This window comes from Amblyomma maculatum, chromosome 6 (genome assembly GCF_055883805.1).
Source record: "Amblyomma maculatum isolate TAMU_Amacu chromosome 6, ASM5588380v1, whole genome shotgun sequence".
NCBI classification, from domain to species: Eukaryota; Metazoa; Arthropoda; class Arachnida; order Ixodida; family Ixodidae; genus Amblyomma; species Amblyomma maculatum.
The window spans coordinates 120,590,302-120,602,223 of NC_139349.1; the positions used below are offsets into that span (position 1 = coordinate 120,590,302).

An 11,922-nucleotide genomic window follows, 5' to 3' on the forward strand; every position below is an offset into this window, starting at 1 on the left:
AGGAAACATTGATAAGGAACCATGTTGAAAAACAGGTGCTCGAGTTTAATGATTGTTTCGATTTGGTGAACGGATATTGTGTACCTTCTTGGCTGAGAATACGCAAAGAAATTATATAGCAATTAGACCCACCATAGAAATTTCGCGGCATATGTGGTGAACTGGAAGGTGCTTCGCTTACTAAAATTAACAGCCTGTTGAATATTTTCAACACAAACGATTTCAAAAGCAGACCACGTCTGTGCGGTATAGGCGTAAAGCTTACCTTGATGTCATCAGTGGCAGTCTTAGCCAAGCATGTGTTGATTTCGGGTTGAAAAGCAGCTTTCTGGGTAAAATTTAGAAAGGGAGACATCAGACTAGTGATCTGTGTTTCCCTAAAAGATATGGCTTGCGTCCCCCGGTAACAACAACATGAGACAACAGAAGTAATATTAGGCGACAGTTTTTAATGGCGTATACGGTCGGAGTCCATTCCTTAGATTTCAATCAAAAGACGTCATCATGGCGTTGTGACAAAAAAAAATATCCTCTTCCCACCGGAAATCGAAACTCAATCTCTGGGATCACCAGCTCACTGCTTTAATCAACTGTGCTACGCCCGCGATCTTGAAACGCACATCATAATTGTCCTTGTCTACCGCGAAGAAGATAACTACCCATAAATAAATTCTCTCTCTACCGGGAATCGAACCACACGTCCTTGCATCCCTAGTCGACCACTTGAACCAACCGCGCCATGCCCGGCATCGTGTAAAACATTACATAATCCTCCTTGCCTACCGTGAGGATGGTAATAGCGATGACAATGATGCTGCAATTAGTGACAATGGCAATGATGACAATAGCAATGATAATCACGGTGCGTTTATTTGATAATTATAAAGAGACCAAACAGGATGCACCGTGTGCCCTAGCAATACTTACGCTTTCGCTTTTTTTTGCAGCGTAGATTCCATAATTCTCTCGGAATTTTTATTTATATAATACACAAACAGATTTTGAATGCATGGCAAGGACGAAGCGTTGTGTAAACTGCGGCTCAGAATCAGCACAGAGCTCAGAGAAATATTTTAGTCTAGCATAATAAGTGCACAAATACAATCCCAGAAATAAGCGTATTACTTGTACAATCATCTGGCACGCGGAGGGACCATAAGTAGATTAGGGAATACGCAGTGTACATACTTGCTAGAGCTATCATTAGTTTAAATAACGAGAAAAACCACATAGTTAAATATGGCAGTGATACAATTTATTGCAGTCTTGATGTATGGCCGAGAGCTTAGGCGTCGTTCATAGCCCCATGAAAGACCACAGTGGTTACCGTTAAAAGGTCACAAGCCACGTAATACCTAATAAGCGTCTATGCATGCATGTATTCCTATTTCAGCGCCTAGATAAATAAAGAAATATATTGGCATTGGAATACGTATTAGTAGCCTTGAGCCAGTTTCACCGCTCTAATTTTATGAAGAAATCCTATCACAAGATGGATGTGGCATTTTAATCTTGCATCGCAAAACTGTATTCAACAGCGTTTACTGTAAACCTTCTACTGCCTGGTGACCATGACTACATGTAGGTGCGTATACTTCTATAAGCTTCAGTTTACACCGCTTATTTAGCTTAATTACGATGCCAGCTACACTCTGAATTATGGTATAAAATTGATGTATATTACCAGCTATATCCTTATTAACGAGGAAACCTGCTCGTAGTTGTCTCTCAGGGAAAACTTGAGAAACACGGTACATGCCCGTCCTTCAGTACAGTATATGCCTCATTTGACATCATTATCGCAATAAACCCGATTATATCCTATTGCATATTCTCTAGTTCCACTAACAGCATTGCTAAACTAGCCTCACCAGCTAGGGTTCTAGCATTAAATGTCATCATCATCATTATCATCATCATCATCATCACCAGCCTGATTATACCCACTGCAGGGCGAAGGCCTCTCCCATATTTCTCCACTTAACCCGGTTCTGTGCTAGCTGCATCCACTGACCCCTGCGAACTTCTTAATCTCATCCGCCCACCTAACTTTCTGCCGCCCCCTGCTACGCTTTCCTTCCCTTGAAATCCAGTTTGTTACCCTAAGCGACCATCGGTTATCCTCTCTTCTCACTACATGTCCTGCCCATGTCCATTTCTTCTTCTTAATTTCCACTAGAATGTCGGTAAGTTGAGTTATTTCTCTGACCCACTCTGGACGCTTTCTATCTCTTAATGTTACCCCTACCATTTTTCGTTCCATAGCCCTCTGGGTTGTTCTCAACTTAAGTAGAACTCTCTTGGTTAGCCTCCACGTTTCAGCCCCATAGGTGAGTACAGGCAAGATGCAACTATTGTATACTTTCCTCTTCAGGGACACCGGTAAGCTGCTAGTCATAATCTGCGAGTGCTTGCCAAATGCGCTCCATCCCAATCTTATTCTTGTTATTTCCTTTTCATGGTCCGGATCTGCGGTTACTACCTGTCCTAAGTAGACATATTCGCCTACTACTTCCAGTACTTCGCTACCTAAAGTAAACTGCAGTTCCTTCCCTAGGCTGTGTAACATCACCTTAGTCGTCTGCATATTGATTTTCAAGCCTACCTTTCTACTTTCCTTGTCTAGGTCCTCAATCATTATTTGGTGGTGCAGTGCTAAGACGGCCGACTACTGCCCGGAGTGCCCGGGTTGTAGTAGTAGTACAAGACTTTATTGAGGCGCAACACTTAGACGCCTAATACATCGATAGCCTGCTGGACGAGCTGACGCTGTTCTTTACCCTCAGCACCAAGCCAGTCCACCCAGGTCCAGATAGTATGGTAGGAGGTGGGAAAGAATCCCGATTGCAATGCAACCGGACATGAAAATAGGTAGTGGTAAAGGTTGGCATAAGGGGAAGGGCAGTTGGGGCATGATGGATCGCGACGGAATTTGTAGAGATATAGCCGGGCAGGGGTTATGAGTGTGTTCAACTGTATTTGCCGAAGGATATGAGCCTCCCGATCGGAAAGATTAGGATGAGGGTCGGGGTAGAGCTTGCGGTCTAAGCGAGCAGTATTGTAGTATTCGCTGATGGTGGCGCGAAGAGACACTCTCGACCCGCCCTCCATGGATCTTGGCAAGGGGATGAACGGTGCCCGGTTACCAGTTTCACGGGCGAGCTGGTTCGCCAGCTCATTGCTGTTATTCCCCAAGTGTCCAGGGATCCATCGGTTCAACCCGACCTCGGCGGCTGCGTTTCGATGGAGGTGAAACGAAGAGGCGTCCGTGTGCTGCGCGATGTCAGCGCGCGTTAAAGATCCCCAGGTGGTCTAAATTTATCTGTAGCCCTCCACTACGGCTCCTCTTTCTCTCTTTCCACTTTCAAACCCACCTTCCTTCCTTCCCTACGGCGCGGTTCAGGTGTCCACAGAAAGAAGTGTGACAGATACTGCGCCTTTCCCTGTGAACCAACTTTTTTTCATCCCCCGAGTTGCTTAGCAGCGCAATATCATCAGCAAATCGCAGATTACTGTGGTATTCTCCATCTACCCTTATCCCTAACTGCTCCCATTTCGAGTCCCTGGATACTTCCTCTAAGCTAGCTGTGAATGGTGGTGGTGAAAAACTTTATTTGGTGGAGCCACGAAATACTCATTACAAGGGCTGGGCCGGCTCCTGATCACGGGTGGTGGCCAGCAGGCAGTGCTTGACGGCGACCACTTCTGCCCAGTCGACCAGTCTCCTTTGTGGAGCCGGTTCTGAGCTGGAGATCGCGATCTCCCAAGTCTCGTTGTCCGTAAGGCGCCATTCGGCCGGTGGTTGAAACTCCGGGCATCTGAACATAATATGTTCGAATGTAGCTCTCGGGGCCTCGCAGAGGGAACATTCGGACTGATGAGTAGAGGGGGAGAAGAGTGCCAGCAGTGCTGGGGAGGGAAAGGTGCGGGCTTGAAGGTGTCTCCGTGTTATTTGTTGTGGTTTAGTTAAGGAGGGGTGTGGGGGAGGGTAGTGAAGTCTTTCTGACCGGTAGTGTAGTGTAATGTCGTTGTAGGTGATCACCCGATCTCTGGCACTGCCTAGGTCCTCGGTATCTGTTGCTCGGTCGACGTATGCTCGAGCAGCAGAATTGGCCGCTTCGTTACAGGGGTTGCCCGAATGGGCTGGTACCCAGACAAGGTCTATGGGTCGGGATATTTGAACATTGGTAGTTAAGATTTTGTGAGAGGCAGCATGTAGCTGGCCTCGGGCGAAATTTTGTATGACAGTTTTAGAATCGCTGAGGATAAGGGTGGCAGTGGAAGAGACTATCGCGATGGCTATAGCGGATTCTTCCGCTTCTACGGACGTTCGGGTAATGATAGAAACTGATGTGATGTGTTCGAAGCGGCTGGATACCGCGCATATCGCATAAGATGAGCGGTGTGGATATTCTGCGGCGTCCACGTAGACCGTGTCGGGTTCGTTCGCATGTGCCCTGTATAGGGCACGTGCTCTCGCTTTCCGTCTGGCCTGGTTATGAAGGGGATGCATGTTTTTCGGAAGTGGGTGGACAGTGAGGTGATCGCGGACTGTCTTTGGAACTGCATAAGTTTCTACTGGAGGGGCACCTAACGGTCTAATTTGGAGAAAGGAAAGAATGTGGCGACCAGTTGGGGTATTGGAGAGCCGTCCTAGTTGGGCGATGCGGTGGGCTTCCACCAGTTCGCTGAGTGTGTTGTGAACACCCATGCCTAAGAGTCGATAGGTTGGGGTGCGCTTAGGTAAACCGAGAGCTGCCTTATAAGCCTGTCTGATGAGAGCATCCACCTTGTCTGCCTGTTTTTGTTAGATATAAATACGGAATCGAGTAAAGAATGCGGCTTATAATAAATACCTGTACTAAGCGTCTGAGGTCATGCTCGCGCATTCCACAGTGCTTGTTGGCTATACGTTTGATTAGGCGGGTGATCTGATGTGTTGTGTTAGTCAGTCTGGAGAGTGTATCCGTGTTAAGGCCGTTGTCTTGTATGAACATACCTAGTATTCGAAGTTTGTGAACTTGTGGTACTGGCAGACCATCTACGGTGATGAGCATAGGGGGTTCGTGGTGTTTCCGCGGGCTTGAGTGGAGTATCAGGAGCTCGGATTTGGTGGAGGAACATTCAAGGCCTATTGAAGCTGCGCATCTTGACACCATGTCTGCCCCCTCCTCAAGAGTTTCTTCCATGCTACCTACGTTCCCAGGGGTGGTCCACAGGGTGATATCATCTGCATATAGAGAATGGGAGAGGTTTGGGAACTGTGACAGCTTTTTAGTTATGGAGATGAGTGTGATGTTCAATAAAAAATGGGAAAGGACTGATCTCTGCGGGGTGCCTCTATTAACGAGGGTAAAAGTGGGGGATTTTAGGGGACCGAACCGAATTTCTGTGCGATCCCGGAGAAATGCTGAAATGTAAGCATGTGTTCGGTTTCCCACATTCAGAGTGGATAGTGCATCCAATATAGAGGAATGATAGACATTGTCAAATGCCTTTTGCAAGTCTAGAGCCAGCAATGCTCTTGTGCGTTTGTAGTGTCGGGGATGGAGAATTTCTTCTGATATCTGTAGCATGACATCTTGGGTGCATAGGTGGCTGCGGAAACCCAGCATTGTGTAAGGTAAAAGGTCGCGGGTTTGCATGTGGGTATGTAGCCGATTCAAGACAACGTGTTCAAAACGTTTATCAAGAGATGAAGTTAGCGAAATGGGCCTAAGGTTTGAAAGAGTGAGCGGTTGGCCGGGTTTAGGTATAAAGGTAACCTGAGCATGCGTCCACTTTGAGGGAAGCGTTCCCTCTTGCCAGTGTTTGTTAAAAAGTTCCGTTATTGCCTTGATGAAGTTTTCATCGAGGTTTCTAAGTGTTTTGTTCGTGACCTGATCGGCTCCTGGAGCAGACGTAGTGCGGAGTTGGAGCATGGCTGGTCTGACTTCATACTTTGTGATGTCTTCGTTTAGCTCATGGTTTTGGGTTCCAAGGTACTGTGGTAAGGGTGTCTTCGGTGTGGTTGTGAGGTATGTATCTTTTAAGGATTGAATAATGTTGCCGTTGTCCATGTCTATGCCATGGATAAGAAGCGTCACATTTTTCTGCTGTACATTCTTGGCGTGATCGGATTCAAGAAGGCAGCGTAGCAACCGGCACGTGACCTTAAGTCCAAGGTTTCCAGCAAGGCGGTCGCATACTTGACCCCATTGCTGGTGACTGAGTTGTGCCGCGTGCGTCTCCATTTCCCTTATGAGAGCGGAGATGCGTAGCTTCAGGGCGTGATTGTGTTTGTTTTTAAGCCATCGCTTCTGTAAGCTCGAGTGAGCTTCCCACATGTGGAGTAATCGGCTGTCAGTCACCTCCGAGGTTTGTGTGCACGGCATTCCCGATGTGCCCATATTCACGTCCTTCTTGAGGTTAGCCAGCCAATTTGTAAGGTGGTCTATCTGTATCGGGGCCGCGGTACGAAGATCGCGAAAGCGATCCCAGTTGGTGATTTTGAGTTTCCTCTTTACACGGGGGGTTATGGAGGATAGTGAGAAAGAGGTCTCAATTATATAGTGATAGCTACCAAGAGAGGTTTGCGTGTTTGTCCAATAGCATTGTGTTATGTTTTTCGTGAGTGTAAGATCGGGGGTGGTGTTGTTCTGTACACTGTTGCCGATACGCATGTACTGTTGTGTATCATTGACAAGGGTTATGCCCTCATTTTGGAGAAGTATCCAGAGTCGGACGCCTTTACTGCAAGTCGTTTTGTATCCCCATGTGATATGGCGGGCATTAAAGTCTCCTGCAACTATCAATGATTGTTTAGCGCTGATTTGAAGGGCTTTTTTCATGGCCGCCATTAGAAGAGCAGTTTTCCCTTTCGGGGGGCTGTAGATATTCAGAATGAATATACTCGTTCCTTTCCGCTCTTTGGGAAGCAGCTCTATCAAATGGAAGTCGATATCTGCAACGTCCATGTTGTGATCAGTTGCTGTGTAGTTGCGGTGAACCAGCGTCGCCACTCTGTACTGAGGACAGTTTGTTGCTGTATGAAGAGTGTACTTGAGCAGTTTTACAGCGGAGTTTGTTTCCGGCAGTGCGATTACTTCTGGTGTTTCATCGGCCGGAAGGGATTGAATGTAGAGCTGCAGATTACTACGCTTGGAACGAAAGCCTCTGCAGTTCCGCTTGCACACTCCTTAATGTCCTGTCGACGTCCTGCCATCTTGGGGCTGAGATTCGGGTGGGATCGTTTGAGATACAGTGGTAGAGAGTAGCTTTTCTAGAGCTGTTTGAATCTGGATCTGTTGCTGCTGCATCTGCTGCTCGAGCATCGCTATCCGCGCGTCTACTCCAGCTGCCCATGCGTTCGTGCTGGTGGTCATAGATTCAAATTTTTAAGCAAACTTCTCTTCGAGTAAAGCTATGGAGGCGACCAGATCAGGCTTTTGGGAGTCGACCACTGTAGGAATGTCTTGGTGAGGTGCCTTCCGTTTGGCGGGCGTATGAATTTTTGTAGTAGATGCTGTGTTGTTGCATGTCGGAGGAGGAGGCGGAAGTGGGGTGGAACGACCTGGGAGGGGAGTGGAAGAACTTTCCATTCCCTCTGCGGGGGAGAGCCTGTGAATTGGTGTTTGCATTTGCTGAGTGAGCTTTGCAATATGATCATTGAGTTTTCTTATTTGATCATTCTGTTGCTGAATTTGCTTGCCCTGAGTTTCTAGCTTTTCTTTAAGTTGCTTATTTTCTCGGACAAGGGAGGAAGATTGTGGGCCCCAGCTCACCTTATTTTCCGGCGGAGGCTGGTCGGTCAGGGGCGGGAAAGATGGCGAGCGGTTCCTGGCGTTGGTCGAAGCGGCGGACGCGGCGGACCTGGAGCGGACGCGGTTAGTGGAACTCGTCCGGTGCTTGCTTCGGGATTGCCGGGTTGTTTGCTCGGCGTCTGCACCAACTGTCAAGGGTGTCAGTCTCTTGTTGCCCGGTCTGTTGAATCGCTCCGAGCAATCGCGGGAGCCCGTAAAATGGGGGCCGCCGCACAGAATGCACTGGGGTGAACACGTTGGAGGGTCTGTACATGGGTCTCCCCACATTGTTGGCATAAGTCTTTTTTGGGTGCCGTGCACACGTCGCTGCGATGTCCCGGACGACGGCAGTTGAAGCAGGCTTCTGCTTTGGCGATGAATGGAGGCAGTGGTAGACCGCTCCATAGAAACGCAGCTGTTTAGGTACTGAATTGGTATTTATGAAGGTGACCGGAATTGATTTGGTGTGGCCGAGTTGGCGTGCAATGGTGATGAGATAGGAGGTGCTTTGGTTGAACGTTTTTAGCTCTGTAAAAATTTCTTCAGATGTCTGGTCGTAGATAGCACTATAAATGATGCCTCGAATGGCGTTGTCCGGAGGAGCGATATACGTTTTCGTTGGGTAGACTTGGTCGATTATCTTTATAGATTCTAGTTGTACATATCTACGGGACGGTCTCCGGCTGGCGTGCTGATAGCGAATGAATTGTGCCTGGGGTTGATTCGGATGGCGTCTTATGTTCGCACTGCGTCTGTCGGTAGCTGCACAGCGCTGGTGACTAGAGACAGTATATAGCCCCCGTTGTGTTTACTTAGGTCGATGCCTCCACCGGGGCGGAACACGATTTTAAGGTCTCGTGTCGGGAGCTTGGGAAACGGTGGCGGACGCTTTAGAACGTTGGAAGACTTGCCTTGCGTAGGCTGCGTTGGTGTGGCTGTGCCGGCCGGGGGCTGATGAGTCGAGCTCGTGGGGGCTTGCGGGGCAGAGAGGACATCGGGGTGAGCCATACGTCGAGCTTCCATGGCCCGGTCCCATCTTAATGCAGTATCAGTAGTCCCATCTTCAGTGCGCACCATGCCGCTGTAGGTGGGCCGTTAAGTCGGGGGAGTGAAGAATTTGATCCTTTGCTTGATTGCAGTCTAAGGTTGTCCTGATTATATTAGCGATTACCTTAGTAAATACCTTATACGTAACCGACAGTAAGCTGAGCGGTCTGTAATTTTTAAGGTCCTTAGAGGCCCCTTTCTTATGAATGAGGATAATGTTTGCATTTTTCCATGGTTCCGGTACCGTCGATGACACCAGGCACTGCGTATACAGGGTGGCCAGTTTTTCTAGCACAATATCCCCCCGTCCTTCAACAAATCTGTAGTTATTTGATCCTCTACAACTGAATTCCCCCCTTTTCATAGTTTCTAATACTTTCTTGACCTCGTCCTTCGTCACTGGTGGAACGTCTGGCTGTTTTTCCCTACCGGCCATCTCAGTACGGTCCTGACTACTTTGGTTACTGTAGAGATCTGTATAGAACTCCTCGGCTGCTTTGACTATATTTTCCATATTCGTGATGACGTTGCCCGCCTTGTCCCTTATTGCATACATCTGGTTTTTGCCTATGCCCAATTTCTTCTTCACCGCTTTTAGGCTTCTCCCATTCTTTGCAGCATGCTCAGTTTTCTCCTTGTTATGCTTCCTTATATCGGTCACTTTGCGCCTACTTCTACCGCACACTCAGTAATGATATCTCTGAAATTATTGTTCATTGCTTCTAGGGTAATGTGGCCATCATCGGTTAGAGCTGAATATCTATTCTGTAGCGAGATCCTGAACTCTTCAGCCCTCCCCCTCACCGCTAATTCGTTGATGGGTTTCTTTCTTACTAATCTTACTAACTGAAGGTTGTACAGGCCTATATACCTACATGTAGTTATGATGACCGGGCAGTTGAAAGCTTCTACGAAGATGTAGAATCGGCAATGCGAAAAGTAAAGAGGCAGTACACTGAACTAATGGGCGACTTCGATGCCAAGGTAGGAAAAAAAGCAGGCAGGAGACCAGGCAGTAGGTGACTATTGGCATTGGTTCTAGGAACAGCAGGGGGGAGCTACTAGTTGAGTTTGCAGAGCGCAGTAACTTAAGAATCATGAATATCTTCTTCAGCAAACGGAAGAACCGGATATGGACATGGGAAAGTCCTAACGGGGAGACTAAATATGAAATTGACTTCATAATGTGTTCAACCCCCGCCATTATGCAAGATGTAGAGGTAATCGGGAAAGTGCGATGCAGTGACCAGAGGATGGTGAGGTCCAGAATTAGCCTAAATGGGAAGAAGGAACGCAACAGATTAGTAAGAAAGAAACTCCAAACCTGTGTTTATGCAATTCCATCGACACGCGGGTTTTTATAAATCCGGTAGAGAATTGCGCGGCACAGGGATTCGAACCACTGTCATCCCGCATGCGAGGCAAATGCTGCACATATACGCCACTGCTATTAGGACTTCGCCCTTACTATTTTCGGCGACTCCAAGGCCAGGGCTTTGCTACTACCATCGTTTGTGCCGTTTCTATCTTTTTCATTGGTCCTCGTTTTCACCCTAGTGTCCATGGATGAAATTTCAATATTGCGCGCATTGAGGATCAACCTAGTTTCTGGGCGTGAGTTATTATGCATTGGCTAGAAATCAGCCTGATGTCCGGGTCCAACGTATTACACACTGACAGCGGCACGGGCAGCACTCATGTCTAGACTGAGTACCTAATCGCCGTAGACGCACCCCGCCTACTAACGCTTTTCGCAACCCCCGCCTAGTGCGTCTCTCGGCTTAAGATAAGTGGCGCACGTTGATGGCATTGGGAGTTGCAGTACGGCGAGTAGAACAAACGCCCTGAATTGCAACTCTGATCTGAGCTTATTCAGGAAAACCCCGAATCTTTATCGTCCTTATATGAGCAGAGCTGACTTTAAACCAACTAACATCAACGTCGTTTTTTACTGCCACAGTTACTTTTCTTAACGATCTTTCATTTTAGTTCGGAAGGCCAGAATAATGCCTTTGTGTATGTATCAAACTCATCTCGTGAGAGCTGTGATCAACATGTATTAGGTACGTGTGTCTCCTCTTCTCCTGCACGAAATCTTTGAAATGAGTGCATGAAGGATTCTCAGCGTGAAAGGATAAGTGAATTCCTCTAAAGCGGTTGGTCCAAGCAATTCACAAAAACGAGTTACAGCTAAAATGTGACAGTCCCGACATTTCCATTTATTTCATATGTGGCACCCCATCAATACGTTGTCTGTCAGAACATAGCATTGGAAGGCATTATCTTAGCTAAGCGCGGTCTGTGCTGGTGCGCCAGAATATGGTAATTAAGAGGTGCTCACCACGTCGTCCTCATCATTGGCCAAAGCCAGCCGGCAGAGATAGGTGACGCCGCTCGATGCCAGCCAGCTTCGTTTGCTGTACTGGGGAAGCAAATGGCCCGTCCACTTTATTGAAAAAAGAAGAGTCGCATAGTCAGCACTAAGAAAGTGTCCCTCTATAGAAACCGAATAGAGACATACAATAATGTTTACTTGTCTTTGAAGATGGAAAGGCTTCCAAACTAAGTGAATTGACGTAGCTGCATATACAATGGAAGTCATTCCCACTTACGACTGCTACAAAAAGTCACCACCAGCTACAACATATGTGGGTGAAGTGCGAGAGCTTTTGTGTTAGAAATGTTTCTCGAACTAAGTTGTGTCGCGCATACACATCTCTAAAATATAGAACTTCAAACTCTGTCACATATATTTCTTGACCGTGAATTTCCGTTTATACCTGTTCAGCGACCTTGTAACACAAAGAAATGCTGCTGGTGTCAATAGGCGTCTTCAGTAACTGAAATCCTAAACTGTCTTGGACTTCCGTTCCCAGGACGAAATCTGGAAGCGAAACAAGAACACAGCACTTAGCCCAGAGTCCGTGCGACTGCACCAGGAAGCCTGGTATGTTTTATTATTACAGGATGCATTAAAAAAGTACAGTCGCTCACAGATATACCGAACTCAAAGAAATTTGGGATCCAATTTGATATATCGATAATTCTTCATATAAAGCATAAACGGACAATGTTCTGTCTAATCCAGAACAGT

At 47.2% G+C, this 11,922-nt stretch overlaps 1 long non-coding RNA gene across 1 annotated transcript; it reads right to left on the bottom strand.

Annotated features, from left to right (window-relative positions):
* Window positions 1-264: 264 nt before the first annotated feature.
* On the bottom strand, window positions 265-11,705 carry LOC146186664 (uncharacterized). Its single transcript, XR_014708151.1, has 3 exons — window positions 11,609-11,705; window positions 11,170-11,274; window positions 265-328 (listed from the first exon to the last, which is right to left on the bottom strand). It is a non-coding gene; the product is annotated as an uncharacterized LOC146186664 (long non-coding RNA).
* Between the last annotated feature and the right edge of the window lie 217 nt (window positions 11,706-11,922).